The following is a 10,704-nucleotide window of genomic DNA, read 5'->3' as shown; positions in this document are numbered from 1 at the left end:
AAAATTTCTTGAATTTGAAAATTGTAATTTGGTTATAAAAGAGAATGCCTTCATTCTTGGAGAATACACACTGAACTATTAAGAGATAAAAGGATGAACTACTCTTAGTTAGTTCGGAAAAAAATGTGTGTATATACGTGTGAGTACATATAAATGTGTGTGTGTGTACCTACCCATGCATATCTATGTGTCTATATAAGAAATATATATTTATATATATGAGAAATATATATATGAGAAATATATACATATATATACATATATATATATATATATATATGGAGAGAGAGAAAGAGAATAAGGTATATGTGGCCAACTAGTAATAATTGGTAAATCTGTGTAAAGACTATACAGGAGTTCTTTGTGCTATTCTTGCTTTCTCTATGTTTGTTGTTATTTCATCATAAAAACTTATAAAAAAATCAATTTAAAATATTAAATTTGTTTGTAGTACTTTAGTCCAAACAACAGACTTTGTTAATAACACACACACAATTTCATCAGCTTCCTGCTACCCATACAAAGAAATTTTAAGCTTCTCAGAGTCATGCTCAGGACTTCCTATAATCTGGTCTCAAACTAATCTTCTGCCTCATTCACTGTTTCCTATCCTACAGCTACTCCTTATTCTATCCATAATGCAACAATCACCTTTCATTCTTCCCCCTGTGTTTTTTTTCCCCTGCTATTCTTTCTACAAAGTATGCCTTCACTGTTTCTTCACTGGCGACCTTTTATGTGTTCTGAAACCTCACGGATTAATTCTTCTGCAATGCCCTACTCCATAACCCTAGGCAGAGTTAACACATCCCTCCTGTTATGGACTGAATGTTGTGTTCCCTAAAATTCATATGTTGTAATTCTAACCCCCAATGTGATAGTATTTGAAGATGGGGACTTTGGAGGTGAAAAGGGTAAGATGAGGTCATGAGGATGGGGCCCTCATGATGGGATTTGTGCCCTTATAAAAAGAGACACCAGAGAAGTTGTCTCTTACTCCATCATGTGAGGACACAGTGAGAAGGTGGACCTCTGCAAGCCTTAATCTTCTGGCACTTTGGTCTTGGCTTCTCAGGTTCTAGAATAATGAGAAATGCATTTATGTTTGTTAAACCATTATGGCAACCCAAGCAGACTAATGTATCTCCTCTGTGTAAACATAGCAATTTGCATAGAAGTAAGCTATAGCAGTTAGGACTCTGATGTACAATGAGTTGCTGATGGATTTTTCTATCACACAAGAAAGTGAATCCTAAGGGCAGCAGGTGTGTACCTTATTTTTCTGTCCCTGAAACAGTGCCTGACCCACTGGAGTCCAGGCTTACTGAATGAAAGAAGCAGAATCTAAACCTGACCACTTCAGTTATTCATTAACTCTACTGTTTGAGTATGGATTCATTGTGACTTCCCTTGAAATTGTGACAGATTGATTTTCTCATTTTACAGAGAGAGCCACAGTTTCTAATGAAGCAGAGACATTGCAGATAGCCCTGCCTTCCTGTTTCTATATCAGCAGTGATGGATTCAGTAGCCTCAAGAGGATTCTTAGTAAAGAATATTTTAATTGAAAACTTATTCTGAAAAGAAACTTTCCTCCATACACTTTATATGAACATGAACTAGATAATAAAGCGTGCTTACACTAGTTAAAGTTTTTTAAAGTGAAGTAACATTATCAATAAATTTCTATGAGCAATAAATAAATAATGAACATTAGGTAGTGCAAAGTTGAACAAGCGTAAAATATTAATCTCTATTTGTTTCTTTTACTCCAGCTCATTTTTTATTAAAACCTTAACCCTATATAGTCCCCTTCCCACCCCCTCACTCAGCAGACATTTCAGCAGGTATTTTACTCAAAACAAAACTGTGCAGCCTATGCTGCATATTGGAGGACATGTGCACAAGATCATTCCAAAGGGGAAGTATATATTTCCAGTTGAAAGTTGGAGAAAGGTTGTATAGATATGAACTATTTAGTCAAATTCAAACATAATTAGGAAGAAGTATTAGAAATACTGAAAAAATTGATATATTCCTAAATTCTAAGTTATCCAGTAGTAATTGCTGTCAACTCAGAGATCACTTTTGCTTGATTTCTTTGTTTTAATTTCATTCTCTACATGACCATGAATATTCAGTGAGATCTGTAGCAACTGTCAAAATCTATCAATATACTCTATGTTCTCTGAAAGACCAGCTAGACTAATTCTGAATGTCCTGAATCACATATAACTCCAGCTCTATGTTAGCTATGTTACCGAGTGTCTTAGTCAATGACTAGCTTGGGCTCCTATAACAAAATACTGTAGACTGGGTCATTTTTAATAACAGATATTTATTTATCATAGTTCTTTAGGCTAAGAAGTCTAAGGTACCCAAATATTCAGTTCTTAGTAATATTCAGAACTATAGAACTTACTATAGAAGTTCTTATATTACTATAAGAACTTATAGTAATGTAAGAACTATATCCAGTCCTTAGTAAAGGCCTTCTTCCTGCCCTGTAGTCAGTCACTCTCTCTTGCGTGCTCGCATGCCCAATCCTTGATCCGTGTGCGTGGAGGAAGCAAGAGCTCTCTCTCTCACTATTTTTATGCAGGCACTTACCCACCATGAATATACCACGCTCACGACCTGATCTAAATTTAATCATTTATAAAAGGCCCCTGCTCCTAATACCATCACGTTGAGAGCTAGGGCTTCAGCATGTTAACTTTAGGAGGAACACAGCCATTCAGTCCACAATAGAATAGATTCATTTCCTTCGTTGGCTGGCATACAGCCTGACTGATTCCACTCACTATTTGTTTGGCTGACACTGCCTGCCCCCATGACGTACATTGATAGCATTAGAGGCAAGTTGTTCCCTGGTAAGTTTTAGACTTAGAAATTCTGGAGTTTTTCTTGTTTTGATCTTGGCTTAAATTTTATAAGGGATTTGTAAATCTTGTAAGTGTGTAAAGTAACATAGAACTGGATGTGTCCTTTCTTGTTCTAATATATTTTGAACTGTTTAAGCAGAAAGTATCTGTTTGTAAATGAAAATGAAAACATTAGGAAGGTTGAACATGAAGAATAACTGTCAAAATATTATGATGATAGTCTAGTATAGTGAATGCAATGAGGCTTTTCTAATGAGAAAAACCAGAGTCCATGGTCTTGTTTTGTGACTTATTAACTCTATTTTTAAAACAACTTACATAAACCCATTGGGTCTCAAGTATTGACATATCTTTTTTCTTTATTTTTAATTTTTTTCTATTTCTTGAATTTTTTCCCCATGCTGCATAGCTTATAGGATCTTAGTTCCCTGACCAGGGATTGAACCTGGACCCTCAGCAATGAAAGTACAGAGTCCTAACCACTGGACTACTAGGGAGTTCCCTCAAGTATATCTTCTATAAAATGGTGATAATAGCACCTATCTTTCTGTGGGACTGTTTTGAAAATGAAAAAATACATGTAAATTATGAGCTCCAGTTCCTTGAGCATAGTAGATACTCAATAGTAGCTTTTATAATTAATAATTTTTATGTCAAGAGAAGAAAATAAACTGATAGGTAATTAGCATCTCTGATTATTGCTTTTATTCAAATTTCAAATTTTTTAGAACACCCTTTAGTAAATTGAAAATATTAATACATCTCATGTTTTCTGAAGTTTTATGTCTATGTAAGTAAATTTGAATAATCTATTATAGTACATGACACATAGTAAGCACTCCTAAATACTCTTTTTATTCTGTTCTCCCTCCAACCTTCACACACAAACTCTCTTTTTACGAAACTTCTAAGATGGTCTAGAAAATAACATATACTTACTCATGATGTCATTTGAGTATGTGCACGTGCACATGCACACACACGCACATCACTCCAAAATGAAGGTCAATTACCTATTGATTTTCTGTTATTTTCTGTGAATCTTACTCTTGCCACTTTGTGGCTTCAGATATTCACAGAGGAACACGTTCATCTTTACTTATCTTAACTCCAGTATGAAAATAGCCCAATATTCATGTGTATAAACAACATTCTAAATTTTGCCAACTATTAGAGTCTATTGAATATTTATCATGGCTAAGTTTTCTTACTTAACATATATAGTACTTAACATACATAGTTTCATTCATTCCCCACAAGTTCTTATAAGTAAGTACTGTTTTACAGATGAGGAAGCCAAAGCTCAAAGCCTACATAGTGTAACTTGTATGTGGCTTTGGGATGCTACATTCTCCAGTTGTTGCCCTTATTTTATAGGCAACTATTTCTTATCTTTGTTTGTCCTTCTTTTCTTCATAGCTTTTAATCATGGGAGGGTTCCAGATTTAGCCTTTGGCCTCTTTTCTCCTCTGTATATGCTCCCTCCCTAGGTTGCTTCATCTACCAAATGGCTCCAAATATATCGATAAGTCATCTGTAGGCTGAAGAATTTTCTTTTTAAGTCACTGTCAAGGCCCTCTTATATCCAATCATTCCCTAAGATCCTCATCTGGATGCCTAATAGGTTTCTTACTCTTAACTATGTTCTTGTTGTGTGTGTGTGCATGCTAAGTTGTTTCAGTCGTGTCTGACTCTGATGCTTCCTAAGGCCCAGTTGACTTCACATTCCAGAATGTCTGGCTCTAGGTGAGTGATCACACCATCATGATTATCTGGGTTGTGAAGATCTTTTTTGTACTGTTCTTCTGTGTAGTCTTGGCCCCTCTTCTTAATATCTTCTGCTTCTGTGAGGTCCATACCATTTTTGTCCTTTATTGAGCCCATCTTTGCAGGAAATGTTCCCTTGGTATCTCTAATTTTCTGGAAGAGATCTCTAGTCTTTCCCATTCTGTTGTTTTCCTCTATTTCTTTGCACTGATCACTGAGAAAGGCTTTCTTACTCTCCTTGCTATTCTTTGGAACTCTGCATTCAAATGGGTATATCTGTCCTTATCTCCTTTGTTTTTCGCTTCTGTTCTTTTCACAGCTATTTGTAAGGCCTCATCAGACAGCCATTTTGCTTTTTTGCTTTTCTTTTTCTTGGGGATGATCTTGATCCCTGTCTCTTATACAATGTCATGAACCTCTGTCCATAGTTCATCAGGCACTCTATCAGATCTAGTCCCTTAAATCTATTTCTCACTTCCACTGTATAATGGTAAGGGATTTGATTTAGGTCATACCTGAATGGTTTAGTGGTTTTCCCTACTTTCTTCAATTTAAGTTTGAATTTGGCAATAAGGAGTTCATGATCTGAGCCACAGTCAACTCCTGGGCTTGTTTTTGCTGACTGTATAGAGCTTCTCCATCTTTGGTTGCAAAGAATATAATCAATCTGATTTCAGTGTTGACCATCTGGTAGTGTCCATATGTAGAATCTTCTCTTGTGCTGTTGGAAGAGGGTGTTTTTGCTATGACCAGTGCATTCTTTTGGCAAAACTCTCTTAGCCTTTGCCCTGCTTCATTCTGTACTCCAAGGCCAAATTTGCCTGTTACTCCAGGTGTTTCTTAACTTCCTACTTTTGCTTTCCAGTCCCCTGTAATGAAAAGGACATCTTTTTTGGGTGTTAGTTCTAAAAGGTCTTGTAAGTCTTCATAGAACCGTTCAACTTCAGCTTCTTCAGCATTACAGGTCGGGACCATAGACTTGGATTACCGTGATATTGAATGGTTTGCCTTGGAAATGAGCAGAGATCATTCTGTCGTTTTTGAGATTGCATCCAAGTACTGCATTTCGGACTCTTTTGTTGACTATGAGGGCTACTCCATTTCTTCTAAGGGATTCTTGCCCACAGTAGTAGATATAATGGTCATCTGAGTTAAATTCACCCATTCCAGTCCATTTTATTTATACTATCTCTAAAATAAAATGAAACAAGCAGCAGACCTGTGCTCTGACCATCTGCCTTCCTCCTCTGGACATTTACTCATGCTGCTGCTTCTCTCGAGGATGCTCTTCAAACCTTTTCACTCTCTCAAATAGCACTTCTCAGAGGACACGTCCCCACACGCTATTTAAATCATTTTTAAAGCCTCCTCACTCATTACTCTCTTCCCTTGCTTTACTTTTCTGCATGGTGATTATCACTATCCAAGATCATATTACTTACTCATAGATTTATATTGTTTTTAGATTCTTTGTCTGTCCTACAAGAATGTAATCACTGAGATGACAGGGACCTCAACAGTCTAATTTGCTCTTGCATTGTCAGGGCCTAGAACAGTGGCTGGAGTAAGGCGGAAATAGGCAATGAGAGGGGACTTTTCTGGTGGTTTAGTGGTTAAGAGTCCATGCTTCCATTGCAGGGGCATGGATTTGATCCCTGGTTGAGAAACGAAATTTCACATGCCCCATGGTGCAGCCAGAAAAAAATTTTTTTCAGAAACAAATATAGAAAGAGGTGGAACTAAGTTCCTAAATCAGGTTCTGTTTCATTGCAGAGTATATCAACTACCACAATGTGTTATCCCTCCTTCTTAAAATCTTCTATGTTAGGACCTTAGTGTTTTCAGATTGAAAGAGACCTCGGAGATCATCTAGTCCAAGCCTTCGTTTTGCGGAATAGATGAAAGCGATGTGTGCAGGTGTAGGGAATGTGGGGTTCAGGGTTGAGTTGTTCAGTCGCTCAGCCGTGTGCTACTCTTTGCAACCCCCGTGAACTGCAGCACGCCAGGCTTCCCTGTCCTTCACTGTCTCCCCGAGTTTGCTCAAACTCATGTCCGTTGGGTCAGCAATGCCATCCAACCATCTCATCCTCTGTCATCCTCTTCTCTTGCCCTCAATCTTTCCCAGCACTGAGGTCTTTTCCAATGAGTTGGTTCTTCACATCAGGTGGCCAAAGTATTAGAGCTTCGGCTTTAGCAATAGTCCTTCCAATGAATATTCAGGATTGACTGGTTTGATCTACTTGCTGTCCAGGGGACTCTCCAGAGTCTTCTCTAGCACCACAGTTTGAAAGCATCAATTCTTTGGTGCTCAGTCTTCTTTATGGTCCACCTCTCACAATGAGAGGACAATTTTTTTTTTTGCTTTTATCAACTTTGGAGAGTGTAATGTATTCCTTTTTTGTTTTAGCTACTTAAGTAAAGTTTGAAAAATATCAGTAAGATGGTAACCAGTTCAGTAATTCAGGCACAAAACCGTGAGTCAGGTTTGGAAAAACATAACTCACCATGTGCATAGTCACTGGTCAGGGCAGCCTTCCTGAAGAACATTGCTGATCCTGAAAGGACGGAAGGGATGTGATGATGAAGAGGAAGGAGCATTTCAGGAACACGGTGAAGGAATGAGGAGTGGTTGGTGGGGGGATTCAGGTACAGGAGGGAGAATCTGAGAAGAGAAAGCTGTAAGGACTTAACAGGAAATCAATTAACACTTGTAATATGGTTTACTCTGGAAATAGAAACTGGAATGTCAATCTATAAATCTTTAGAGCTAATAATGGAGAAACTTACTCTCACATTTTTCTGGTTTATATACTTTAAACTTTTTTTCTTCTTTTTTGTAGACAGATAATGTAAGCCAAACACTAGTTATAGATTATTATGGTTTGAATTGTGTTTAGAAAAAAATGTTGATGTCCTAACCCCTAGTACCTCCAAATGTGACTTTATTGGGAGATGAAATGTTGCAGATGTAATTGGTTAAGATGTGGTCATATTGGGGTAGGGTAGGGCCCTAGGCCAGTATGACTCGTGTTCTTATGAAGAGATGGCCACGTGAAGACAGAGGCAGAGACTGGAATTATCTGCCAAGGAACATCTGGGGCTACCAGAAGCTGGAAGAGGCAAGAACAGATCCTCCCTGGAGGCTTAGAGGGAGCATAGCCCTGCCAATACTGTGATTTCGAATTGCTAGCCTCCAGAATTGTGATGATACATCTTTTCTGTACTAAGCCACCTAGTTTATGGTACTTTATGTATGGCAGCCCTGGAAAAATAATATACAATTTTCACTTTTGCAACCTAATTTTTAAATGAAGCCATACCATAGTAAACCATAGCATTGCTTTCTAAATGGGTTTATGTAGCACTTGGTAAATTTGACTAGAACTCACTGTCTTTTTGTTGGTTAGTAATAATGATTGCTTACAAAATACCCATAAATATGTGAGCATCTTTAAATGCTTTTTGCATGTAAATCCTTTATAAGTTAATTGCAAGCAGAGTTGGAGTAATTTAAGACACTAGGAGTAAATCACCAGCAGATTCAGACATAGACTTTCAATAAACATTTTCCAGTTTAAAAGCTAAACCTTCAGTAGGCTTTCTTTTCCTTTTTCTTACTTGAAGCATTAATTTCTGTGTACAGCTGATAAAATGATTTAATTATTGTTTTCTTATAAAGCACAAATTCCAACTTTTTGGTTTTAAGTTCATGAACAGTCTGTCATCTAGTCATTTATTATGGCTATTCTTTTAGCTATTATAACAGATTTAGGACTCACTATCCTAGTAATTTTGCTAACTCATATCCTGAATCAGAAAATTCATAGAGAAATTAATTATACATAAACGTAAACCCTCCTAGGCTCAGAGTAGTTTTCTCACCGTTTACATCAGGTTTCACTTTACTTATCTTTGTATTCAAGACTCTCAGCCACTGCCTTGATGATTGCCTTTTTTCCTTCTTTTTTTTTTAAATCAGTGTAATCTCTTATACTAAAGCATGATTTACTATTTTGTCTTTTTTCCAGTTCATGTGCTTTCACAATAAGGATAAAAGAAAATTTTGTTATGTTATCATAAATCATGACCCTAATGGAACAAATTAGATTTTTCAAATTAGATTCTAGTATGTCTTGCAACATGTTTAAATTGATTGCCCCTCCTTACTTTGTGTTGTTTAGCTGCTAAGTCACATCTGACTCTTTTGCTACCTAGAGGACTGTAACCCGTCAGGCTCCTCTGTCCACCGGATTTCCCAAGCAAGAATACTGGAGTGGGTTGCCCTTTCTTTCTCCAGGGGATCTTCCTAATGCAGGAATCAAACTTGAGTCTTCTGCATTGACAGGCACATTCTTTACCACTGAGCCACCAGGGAAGCCCTTCAGTTTTTGGGGTTTTTTTAAGACTTGAGGGTCATGGGAACAAGTTTGAGTTTAGTTATATCATGTGGATTTTAACCTTTATAGTTATCTTGTAATGCAGACAAATATTAGTAATTCAAATAAAGGATTAGAAGAAATGTTTGGACATCTTATAGGAGTTTGGCTCAGATAAGTCATTCCAGTACATTTTCTAAAGGAAATGTCTTCAATTATTGCTTTTCTGACTTGTGGCCTCCTGTAAGCTTTCTATGTTCCATCTGACTCTAAAAATGCTTTAAAATAACACTCTGGCTTAAATATATTGGGGAAATTATCAAATTTGCTTTATTCACAAGATAGTGCTATTTTATTTGAGAGAGGTTTTAATAATTATTATAATTTTATATTAAATGCTATCAAAATATATTTTACAGCTGACTTTTACATTTTTCATACTGTTCATGGGGTTCTCAAGGCAAGAATACTGAAGTGGTTTGCCATTCCCTTCTCCAGTGGACCACATTTTGTCAGAACTCTCCACCATGACCCGTCTGTCTTGAGTGGCCCTACACGGCATGGCTCCTAGTTTCACTGAGTTAGACAAGGCTGTGGTCCATGTGATCAGATTGGTAAGTTTTCTGTGATTGTGTTTTTCAGTCTGTCTGCCCTCTGATGGAGAAGGATAAGAGCCTTATGGAAGCTTCCTGATGGGAGAGACTGACTGAGGGGGAAACTGGGTCTTGTTCTGATGGGCGGGGCCATGCTCAGTAAATCTTTAATCCAGTTTTCTGTTGATGGGTTGGGCTGAGTTCCTTCCATGTTATTTACCTGGGGCCAAACTATGGTGGTTTAGTCAAGTCAAGGCTATGGTTTTTCCAGTGGTCATGTATGGATGTGAGAGTTGGACTGTGAAGAAAGCTGAGCAGTGAAAAATTGATGCTTTTGAACTGTGGTATTGGAGAAGACTCTTGAGAGTCCCTTTAACTGCAAGGAGATCCAAGCAGTCCATCCTAAAGGAGATCAGTCCTGGGTGTTCATTGGAAGGACTGATGCTGAAGCTGAAACTCCAGTACTTTGGCCACCTGATGTGAAGAGTTGACTCATTGGAAAAGACCCTGATGCTGGGAAGGATTGGGGGCAGAAGGAGAATGGGATGACAGAGGATGAGATGGTTGGATGACATCACTGACTTAATGGACATGAGTTTGGATAAACTCTGGGAGTTGGTGATGGACAGGGAGGCCTGGCGTGCTGCAGTCCATGGGGTCGCAAAGAGTCAAACATGACTGAGCAAGTGAACTGAACTGAACTGACTTTACATTTTTTTCCTTCGTCATTTTTTACCTATTCATAATGTAAATGTAGAACAGTAGAAGAAGAAGTGAAGTTTCTCAGTCGTGTCCGACTCTTTTCGACCCCATGGAGTATAGCCTACCAGGTTCCCCGTCCATGAGATTTTCCAGGCAAGCGTACTGGAGTGGGTTGCCATTTCCTTCTCCAAGAACAGTAGATAGCCCCTCATAAATGACTGTTATAAAGGTACTTAGAATTGGCTGGAGCTTCAAACAAGGTGAGCTCCTTTAGCTCTATATCTTATCTATGTCCTCAGGGATGTCAGATAAAGGTTTCATTTAGCAGTGTTTGTTTCTGATATATGGCACCAGCAAGTTCTCCATTCAACATAGGGGTCT

The 10,704-nt window shown here is 37.8% G+C and overlaps 1 non-coding gene across 1 annotated transcript; it reads right to left on the bottom strand.

The window, feature by feature from the left end:
* Positions 1-3,309: 3,309 nt before the first annotated feature.
* Positions 3,310-3,382, bottom strand: TRNAE-UUC (transfer RNA glutamic acid (anticodon UUC)). The gene has a single exon. It is a non-coding gene; the product is annotated as a tRNA-Glu (tRNA).
* Positions 3,383-10,704: the final 7,322 nt, after the last annotated feature.

This window comes from Dama dama, chromosome 28 (genome assembly GCF_033118175.1).
Source record: "Dama dama isolate Ldn47 chromosome 28, ASM3311817v1, whole genome shotgun sequence".
Classification (NCBI taxonomy): Eukaryota; Metazoa; Chordata; class Mammalia; order Artiodactyla; family Cervidae; genus Dama; species Dama dama.
The sequence above is the reverse complement of the archived record's forward strand: the minus strand, read 5'-3'. Positions and strand labels throughout refer to the sequence as shown.